Source organism: Macaca nemestrina, chromosome 13, assembly GCF_043159975.1.
Source record: "Macaca nemestrina isolate mMacNem1 chromosome 13, mMacNem.hap1, whole genome shotgun sequence".
Lineage (NCBI taxonomy): Eukaryota > Metazoa > Chordata > Mammalia > Primates > Cercopithecidae > Macaca > Macaca nemestrina.
Window position 1 is genome coordinate 55508229 of NC_092137.1, and position 10359 is coordinate 55518587.

The 10359-nt window shown below is 45.2% G+C and overlaps 1 long non-coding RNA gene across 2 annotated transcripts; it reads left to right on the forward strand.

Annotated features, from left to right (window-relative positions):
* The first annotated feature begins 1218 nt into the window (after positions 1-1218).
* Positions 1219-6925, forward strand: LOC105465047 (uncharacterized). Of its 2 annotated transcripts, XR_977251.3 has the most exons (4): positions 1219-1717; positions 1918-1985; positions 3726-3885; positions 5912-6925. It is a non-coding gene; the product is annotated as an uncharacterized lncRNA (long non-coding RNA). The 2 variants fall into 2 exon arrangements; XR_011611733.1 differs by lacking the exon at positions 5912-6925 and having other exon boundaries at positions 3726-4878.
* Positions 6926-10359: the final 3434 nt, after the last annotated feature.

Below are 10359 nucleotides of genomic sequence, written 5' to 3' on the forward strand. Positions count from 1 at the left end.
ACTCCCCATCAACCCTAGACAGCAGAGGTTAACATGAAACCTCTAAAGTTCAGGCTGGGTGAGTGGAAAAGAATATACAAAGAACTCTGCCAATCCAATAAGGCAGAAAATAAGCCCTTGGCATATGGCACGTGCTCAATAAATACCTGTTAAATGAATGAATCAAAGAAGCTCAGCTATGGTTTAGACCTCCTGAGGGACATTTTCTGAAAAGACATGGTCAGTTTGTTACGATATTTTCTGCCTTCGAAAATGCTTTCACGTGTTATCGTATTTGATCTTTCTGAAAAGAAAAGAAGTCCTGAAAGGAAAACCCAGCCCCTGTCTCCTGACCCACCCCTTTCCCACCTTCTCTAATGGCTCAGCCCCAGCCCCGCTGGGGTCACTGGACATCTGAGAGGAGGCAGAGGACTCGGGCATGCACCAAAGCCCTGTCCCTGCATCAGCTCAGAGGGGACTTGAATGATAAAATATTTATTTGGTGATAAGACCTTGTGTTCCAGATCAAATGTCCACTCTTGCCTGGATTACCTTACAGTAAAGTAGACCTAATGACAGTGTCTGCTGCCTGCTGTCCCCAAATCGCTGGAGGGTCACTCACACCAGCTTGCACAGAAGCCATTCCAGCCTCTCAGTTGGGGAAACAGACCAATCAGCGGAGATCCATATCTTCGATAAGCCACGCACCCCACGTACCCGGCCCACACGTGCTGTTCAGGACCACCAGGCTTTAGGCCTTTCTGCTTCTCTTTCCTTCCTCAGTGATAACACCAGTGATGGCGGGGTACCTCTCCTCCTCACCCCTATCTTTCTTTGGTGCCCTATCTCTGACAGTCCCTGCATCCCTGCCCTGCATGGTGACAGCTCCCACAGAGTCCCCTTCTCAGAGCTCTAGCTCTTCCTGGTTCTGTTACTGTGATTTCCTTCCTCCTCATGCCCTATCTCCATGGGAGGTAATGGTTCCTGACTGAGGCAGCCTCTGGGTACTCAACATTCCTTAGTGGTTCTCTTAACCTTGCCCAAATCTCTCGTAATAATCTCTTTATTAAAGTCTTTTTATTTGAACCCTTATGGATAAATTCTATTTTCCTGTAAGGCGGGCCCTGACTGATATATATACTCGGAGATACCCATGTCTGCATCTAATCAGCTGAAAAGGCCAGCCATATCCTCATTCGTCAGCAGGAGCAGAGACAGCAGTGCCCGGTGCTGGTTCACTCATCTTCAACACAGAGCTTCCACATTCCAAGCAAGTCAAGCTTGCCCTTCCTTCCTCCCTCATCTCTCTAGAGGCAGTGGCCTAGCTGCACATTCTCATAAAGCAGCTCCGCGTGGGCTGCCAGCAATCTAACATCAGGATGGAAGAAAACAGAGGCCTTAGAGGTTCGGCATTTTCTGGAATCTAATGATTCTGCTGATTCTCCCGCGTTTAGCAATAGCCGTTTCAATTTCAGGATGCTTAAATCACTTCTTTGTTCTTTCTGGCATGTAACTACAGCATTACCGTGAGTCTGGGGGAATTCCTGTCTGGGGGTAGGCCTTTTTTAAGGTGTTATTTTGGTTTTTGCCTTGTTCTGAAGAAGTCAGTCCATGTACTTGGTAGAAGGTCAAGTTTGTTTGTGATTTTCTCCTGCAGCGTGTCTACAGCTGACCTCTACTTCAAATGGTGCTGCTCTGTCCCTCAGGCTCTGATGTAACTCCCTCCTCTCACTTCAGGGTATGTGTCTAAGTCTGGGATCCAAAACCTCTCCTTCTCTTTTGTATTTACCGGTCTCCAACTTCCAGGTTGCTTCCAGGTTCACCGCCAAGTCACTCAGCAGGTTACTCCAATGCTCATTCATTACCCATTTATTTACTGAAGGCCTGCCATATGCCAAGGAAAACAATAGTGACCAAAAACTTATCCCGGCTCTTTAGGACCTCAGAGTCTCGCCAGGAGGGGAAGACAAGCAAACAAGATGTTTCAGATTCTGCTGCTTCTGCAGGTAATTAAAGAGGTGAAATGGAAGGTCTTGGGAGTGGGGTCCCTGCTGGGCTCTGCCTCCTGACCATGAGCATTCTAGGCCAGAGATCAGGTTCACAGGTAGCCTATTTTCCACACCTCATAAGAAATGTGTTTCGTAAATAAGTAACCACACCTGAGTTACTATGCAAATAAGCTCAGCTCTGCCCTCTGAACAGTCAAGTTCACTTTTCCACTAACCTTTTCTCTCCTGCTTCTACCTCCTCTATCTTTGACCTGTGCCGCTCATTTCTCAGTCTGTCACTACTGAATGAGACACCCAGCCTGGAATAGAAAGGACAGTTTGAAGGGGGTCTCTACCCGGTATCTGAGCCGAGTTCCTTCTAAGGGCCAGTGTTTACAATGGCTCCGCCTCATGCCTTAAAAAAAAAAAAATTCGCTACAGAAAATACCAACACTGATAGCTAAATTCAATTAAATTAAGATTAATAAAAGGGGAGGGAGGCCAGTAGAATGAAGCCAGCAGGAAACCTCTCTTGCTGCAGTGTGCTGCTCCGTGCATTTCAAATGCAGCCCAACACAAGTCCTGATTCACCTTCACTTACCCTTCCACAGGAGCCTCCCAGACAGGCTAGGTGCAGCTGCAAGATGAGCTGCTAAGAACTTGCTGATTTCGATACAGACTGGTTTCCAAGACGTTCTGGGGTTTTAAAACTTTCACTCCCCCAAACACTTCAGGCTATGCCATAACTAATCCCACATCTTGCATTTATTTGGGAAAAGAGACTTTGGTATTCTGTGTGGGTGAGATAAGCAGCAAAGAATCTGGCATCTCTTTTGTTGCCATTTCCTGTTGTGAAAATCCTTCAAATCAAAATATTATTGAATGCTGGAGTTAGAAGGAGATCACTTGGTTCTATGGCCTCTGCCTGTTTTGGAGAACTAATGGAGGAAACAGGCCTTGACTGAGCTCCTACAAACGACTGCTTCAGCTAACGCAGGCTGCAGTCCAGCATTCTGTCGACTGCACTACTGCGCTGGGGATTCATCCACAAGGTGTTTGCAAAGGACAGAGAGGGAATTCACAGCCATGAAAGGGAGAATGGAAACTCTCCAAAGAGGAATAAATCAGCTTGACATTTAGCTTGCCATCTAGGCTGGCTGTCACAAGGCCATGAATCTGCCTGATGAGAGGTGAAAGAGAGAAATGAAGAAGATGAGAAAAGAGGGAGGGAGGAATACATTTCAGAATAAACAGAATCTGTGGCTCTGCACTCACTCCCTGTACTGGGGTGGCAAAGGGTTTGGTGGGAATGAGGGGAAGGGAAATATGTTCCTGGAGGAAAAGGCTTCTTATGTAAAGAGTGAAGGAAAGACTCAGACCCAAGAAGAAGCCAGGGAAAGCTGCTGTGGTGGACGCTGTGATGCTCCCAGATCCCCTTTCGTGAATGAAGAGTTATTCCCCCACATGGTCAAAAAGCTGCTAGAGCAAGATCCTTGGCCATCAGCACTCTTAGGGACTCCCTGGGCTGAAGGAAACTACCCTGCCCAAGTCATGCCTACTTCCAGTGGCAGCCCCTTATCCAGTGACTCATCCACAGGAGTCTAAAGGCCTGGCTCCACACACCAACTGGGGATACCTCAGAAGAGCCCTCCCAGCTTCAGTGCATTCCAAGTGGTCAGCTGAGCTCTTTGCTGGGACTGCTTCAGAGCTTAGCTTCTCCCTCTGCCCAACCCTGCTTTCTTCTCTTCCCTTCCACAGTGTGGATATGGAGAGCCCTTCCTAATGAACAGCCTGCACACAAACCTCTGTCTCAGAGTCAGCTTTTCGGGGAGCCCTACCCACAACACTGCTTGTGAAGTCAATGTGCAGAGCCCTGCTGAAGGCAGAGAGAAGATTGTCATCTGCTGAGTCTGGTCAGGTAACTCACACCGTGAAGAACAGTGCCCAAGTCCTTATTTAGAGAATTAAGTTTGGTGCCACCTCACGGTCAACCACAACATGTGTATTGGGCCATCAAAACATCAGAGCAGGGGGACTGAAAAGGTGATCCCTTCCCTTACAGGACCTGCCCTTCCTCAACCCATCAGTCAGATATAGGTACAGCCACTTCTTAAAACCTTTAAAGAGCGCTCCAAACCCACCCTCGGTACTGTCACCCCTATAAAGTTCATAAACCCTAACTCTCAAAAATGCCTCCCTGCAATAATTTAAAGTTTGAATTTCAATTAAATTCCTGTGTTAATTTCTTTTTGTTGTCTCAAGCAGAAGTAGAAAACATGTATAAGGTTCTCCATTCAGTAATCCTTTATGGTTAATCTTTAATATTTCTTCAAGGTTAATGATCCTATTTCCCACTAGCTTTCTGGCAAAAGGTCATGTTTTCAATCCTATCATCTCTGTAGCTTTCTGTAATAAAGCTTGGTTTGAATGTCAGTCAGTTTAATGGCTATGCCAATTTCTCACCTATTAGAGCCACCTTTATCATCCTCTGTGGCAAATGGCACAAGTGGATGCAATAACAAATCACATTCTAAAGCCACTGAGGGCACTTTGGTTCCCACTCTTCCAAGCAAGCATTTCCACAGCCTGGAGACTCTGACTGGGCTCCTAGCTGAAGACATAAAGGGATCAAGAGGTGGGAAGAAGAAAGGTTAAACCTAGGAACAGAGAAGCCAAGGTGCCCCAGAGAACGGAAGAGGCGGTCTGCAGAGTTCGGAAGGCAGGCAGCTCATGCTTGAAGGTGATATGCTTCTGCCTACAAGAGAAATCTGAGCACATCAGTTACTTCTGTCTTAGCAAGAATCCCTGACATACTTAGATTTCTGAGTTGAAAGTGAGATAAGGCCCGTTTTGTTTCGTTTGTTTGTTTGTTTCCACGTACAAAGCTCAAGATGTGGCCGGGCGTAGTGGCTCAAGCCTGTAATTCCAGCACTTTGGGAGGCCAAGGCGGGCGGATCACGAGGTCGGGAGATTGAGACCATCCTGGCTAACACGGTGAAACCCCCCGTCTCTACTAAAAATACAAAAGAATTAGCGGGGCCTGGTGGCGGGCGCCTGTAGTCCCAGCTACTCGGGAGTCTGAGGCAGGAGAATGGCGTGAACCCGGGAGGCGGAGCTTGCAGTGAGCTGAGATCCGGCCACTGCACTCCAGCCTGGGTGACAGAGCGAGACTCTGTCTCAAAAACAAAAAAGAAAAAAAAGCTCAAGATGTTTTCTGGGCCAGGTGCGGTAGCTCACTCCTTTAATCCCAGCACTTTGGGAGGCTGAGGTGGGTGGATCATGAGGTCAGGAGATTGAGACCATCCTGGCCAATATGGTGAAACACTGTCTCTACTAAAAATACAAAAATTAGTAGGGCGCCGTGGTGTGTGCCCCTAATTCCAGCTACTCAAGAGGCTGAGGCAGGAGAATCGCTTGAACCAGGGAGTCGGAGGTTGGGTGAACCCAGATGGCGCCACTGCACTCCAGCCTGGCGACAGAGCAAGACTCCATCTCAAAAAAAAAAAAAAAAAAAAAAAAGATGCCTTCTGGATCTGCAATGATAAGTAGTAATTTATGTTGGAGAAAGAAATAATGGAGGTCCAAGCCCTTTGCAATCTCTGACCCTCTTTACAGAAGACCCACCCAGTAATTATGACATTTAACTGTGGAATGGTAGAGTTTTTACACTCATGAGGAAAACTCACACTAGTGGTGCTAAACCACTGGGCATGGCCTCACACCATTTCTGATAGCCAGGGGAACTGGGGTGGGGGAGGGTGATTATTGGCATCTAGTGTCCTGCATCTACAAGGTCACAGGACAACCTCACATAACAAAGAATTATCCCGTCCAAACTATCAATAGTGCTGAGGTTGAGAAACCCTGACTTACAAATAATTCTCTGTCCTCCTAAATGTATTCAACTACTCAGGAATCTTCAGGCCTTGTTTCTCCTTCTCTAGACACTCAGCTGACCTGGGAAAATTACAAGCCGCTTGACCAACAAGCTCATTATCTTGTTTTTGATGGAGACAGAGCTGAGGAACAAAGACAACAAAGAAAACCCCAACTGTGGGGTGAAAGAAGACTTAACCTTGGCTTACAGTCTGCCTTCAAAAGCTATGTGGTATGTGGGGATCCGTGAGCTGGCAGTTCTGGTCAGAAAATAATAAAGAAGTCTCAGAATTGCTTCCTAGGCTAGGGTCTGCTTCAGAGGCATACAGAGATGCCTCTTGCTTTCACCTCTGTACTAATCTCACTGCTCCACTTTGAATCAAGGCTTGAGCACTGTGCAAGCAGAATAACCAGGCACTCTCTTCAGTTAGTTTTGAAACCATCTCAATGATTTTGGGAGAACAAACTCCCCACGATCTGGCAACAAGTTGTCCGGCTTGGGTTATTTTCAAGTCTACATTTCTTAGTTTCCTGAAGAATACACTGGGCATGCCAGAAGGTTTCAAAGCTACAGTTACGGCATCAGCAACAACTCTTCAACTAGCCTGTGCTTCAACCCAAAGCAGCACAAACAGAAAAGTCAGCCAAGCCACGAGGGGCCTGGTCAAGCGTCTAACAGTGTAGGATTGCTGCATAACGAGCAGGATCCTACTACAATACAGCCTTTGAAGTGCCTTGAAAATAAATTCTATGTTTAGAAAACAAAGCCCTCTCTCCAGGCCTGGACTCACCCCACTCACCCCACCCTCATCCCTATTTCACTGAAAAGCTAAATATTAAAAAGTGCTTGGATGTTTACATATTTTCATATAGAGTAACTTTTTTCTTTAAAGGGCCATCTTCTTAAGAACACAAATCCCCCAAGAATGGTCCTCGAGCTGCTCAAGCTTTCCAACCAGAAAATATGACTGTATTGAAAAATGTGACTAGAAACAATAGGACCAGCCTCACTTCTTCCCCATAGAAACAATTCAAATCACTGAAGGTCTTGCTGGCATCTCTGCTGCCATCTACTGAGTCAAACTGGCACATATTCTAGTAAATCCTAACCAAGAAAGGTCATTGTTCTGTAAATGTTTCCATTTTAACTCTACCATGTTGTATTACAATTGTTTATGTACAACTTTACTTCTAGATTGCAAATAAGACAATAGACAGGATGTCTTATTCATCTTTTAGTAGGTAATCAGGAAATGGTTGTTGGATTAAGTAATTTTGAGTGTTGCACAAGTCTTCTCAAAAAAGATCATCTCAAGAATTTTCTTAAGGACTCCTCCAAAACCCAGAAACTACCATAATTATATCAAACGGAAGAGAGCAACTCATTTATTTTTTAAGACCTTCAGAGTAGCTCCTTCTACAACTTTCTTTATTCACCCAATATCAGCCTTCATGATCTCCACCATCAGCAAATTATTGTGTCAAATAAAAATTGTTTATTATTTAGTTCTGTGGCTCATGTGGCTTAGAGTTGGTTGTCTCCTTAATGTGAAGGCTTTTGGACACTCAAAGGCAGAACTGTTCTTTTCTTCCCAGATTGAATAACCCCATTCCTCCAACTTTTCTTTCTACATCTCCATGATCTATACATGCTCAAAATTAGTAATAGTTTTTTTTTCTTTTTCTTTTTTTTTGAGACGGAGTCTTGCTCTGTTGCCCAGGCTGGAGTGCAGTGGCCGGATCTCAGCTCACTGCAAGCTCCGCCTCCCGGGTTTATGCCATTCTCCTGCCTCAGCCTCCCGAGTAGCTGGAACTACAGGCGCCCGCCACCTCGCCCGGCTAGTTTTTTGTATTTTTTAGTAGAGACGGGGTTTCACGGTGTTAGCCAGGATGGTCTCGATCTCCTGACCTCGTGATCCGCCCATCTCGGCCTCCCAAAGTGCTGGGATTACAGGCTTGAGCCACCGCGTCCAGCCCAGTAATAGTTTTCTTAATGTGAAGCCTCAAAACTAGTTTCAATATTCTATTTAGCATTTAAGCAAAGATGATTTTAACAAGTGCTTGTGGTGCCTGCTATTATCCCTATCAATGGGATACCTTGCATTAGGCAAAGCTAACATTTATCAGGCAGATAAATTAGGAATTGGCGATTCATTTAACAGAGCATTCCCAGGAAAATTTCTTCAAAATAACTATTTCAGTCCTATTTCATTCAGGAAATATTCATTTTGTGAGCAATTTTTCATGGATTACAAATCACAGAATAGGAGTAGCTGTAATCTTATTGATATCTAATTTATGTGTCACTTGGGTTTAAGATAACGCACCTTTTTCTGGTATTTGCTACTGGTGTTATGAGCTCTTCAAGACCTCTTGTTCCTTACAGAAATGGTCAGCATGAAAATCATCTCTTAGAAAATATTATCATGTTCATTTGACACCTGAAAAAGCATACCCAGAGGGTAGAGGAATCTTGGAGACTATTTATATACACAAATAGCATAAAGGAGTTTTCCCCATCTCTAAGGGACCAACCTGGGCAAAGGAATAGAAGGAATAGCCTTGGCAATTATTCTCCCTGTCCCTGCACCCTCATGAAAACAGGGAGAGTCACATTCTCTGATGCCAAGATTAAAGCTCTGATGCAAGCAGGGTCTCTGCACTGCAATCTGGAAGGCCACTGGAATCTCTCTGCCAATGTTTTTCCCATCCTTATTATTGATCCTAGTAGCAGCACGAACCTGTTTCTTGATGTTGTGTTCAGAAGCTGATCAATATTAAGTACTCACCTCAGGGAGGCTGGCCAAAAACAGCATGAAGACTTTTCAAGCTGACTTTTTAAACTGACTTTTTAAACTCTTTGGATTGGTCAGGGCCTGCAATCAAAACTCATGATCGTTAATTCATAAACGCCTAACTCTTCAAGCAATTTGGCAAAAATCTTTGACAATTCAGCCCCACTGCTGGGGGCTGCTTCCAAAATGTACATTTTCAAAATGTGTGAGCAGGCCGGGCATGGTGACTCATGCCTGTAATCCCAGCACTTTGGGAGGCCGAGGCGGGCAGATCACCTGAGGTCAGGAGTTTGAGACCAGTCTGGACAACATGGTGAAACTCCATCTCTACTAAAAATACAAAAATTAGCCAGGCATGGTGGGGGGCGCCTGTAGTCTCAGCTACTCAGGAGGCTGAGGCAAGAGAATCACTTGAACCCGGAAGGTGGAGGTTGCAGTGAGCCGAGATCGCGCCACTGCCCTCCAGCCTGAGCGACAGAGGGAAACTCCACCTCAAACAACAACAACAACAACAACATAGTCAAAATGTGTGAGCAGTATGAGGTGAAGGAAGAGTTCCAGGAGAAAATGGATGGGAATGTGTTGTTACACATTCTGATCTGTGTACAACCAAAGTGGTGGAAGGGTGCCATGCCCTTCCTGTTAAGCACAAACTCACCTAAAGCTCACTCTATTTATGATAGTATCTTTATTATCTGACCTAATAAAACAAGAAAACAGAATTTAGCCCACACAACTGTTCCTTGAGTGGAAAAGGTGGATCCTTCTCAGTGTGGCCCTAACACATTAATACACATGGGAGTTTAAAGGTAGAGTTTGCACCCAATGGAGAGCTAAAAATGCTTGGTGGTGATTATTGCTGCAGTTTATATACAACATGATAATGGAAACCCCCCCACAGCCACAGTGGAATTTCCACTGAAGAGCTAACTGGATAGAGACAAGGATCCATGTAGGCAAATCTTCAAAATGTAATTTTGTAGCCTCTATTTTAAAACTATACTACTACTTCTTAACCAAGCTTATGGCATACAGTTGGGGAAGAATACTATAGATTAAATTTTTAGAGTGGGGTTGCGGGAAGTCAAAATTACTTAAGGACTCTGTACCTTTTTCTCTTTCTACACACAGATTGCATCTATGTTATCTTACACGTTCCTCTGCATTAGAAACCAAAATGGCCTCCATACTGGATTGGCTTCCACATAGTAGCTCTATCCTTTATCCTCCCTTCTGCTTCTGTTACATCAGTAAATTGGGTATTCTGCAGTAGGCTTTTCCAAATGAGAAAAAAAGGCAATTTTTTTTTTTTCTTTTTTTTTGAGACGGAGCTTGCTCTGTCGCCCAGGCTGGAGTACAGTGGCGCAATCTGGGCTCACAGCAAGCTCCACCTCCCGGGTTCATGCCATTCTCCTGCCTCAGCCTCCCGAGTAGCTGGGACTACAGGCACCTGCCACGATGCCCTGCTAATTTTTTGTATTTTTAGTAGAGACAGGGTTTCACCATGTTAGCCAGGATAGTCTCGATCTCCTGATCTCGTGATCCACCTGCTTCAGCCTCCCAAAGTGCTGGGATTACAGCCATGAGCCACCGTGCCCGGCACCAAATGAGAAAATATGGTAATTCTTTACTATCTTTATCCACTCAAAAAGCTTCATTTAAAGTTGATGGAGGGCCGGGCGCGGTGGCTCACGCCTGTAATCCCAGCACTTTGGGAGGCC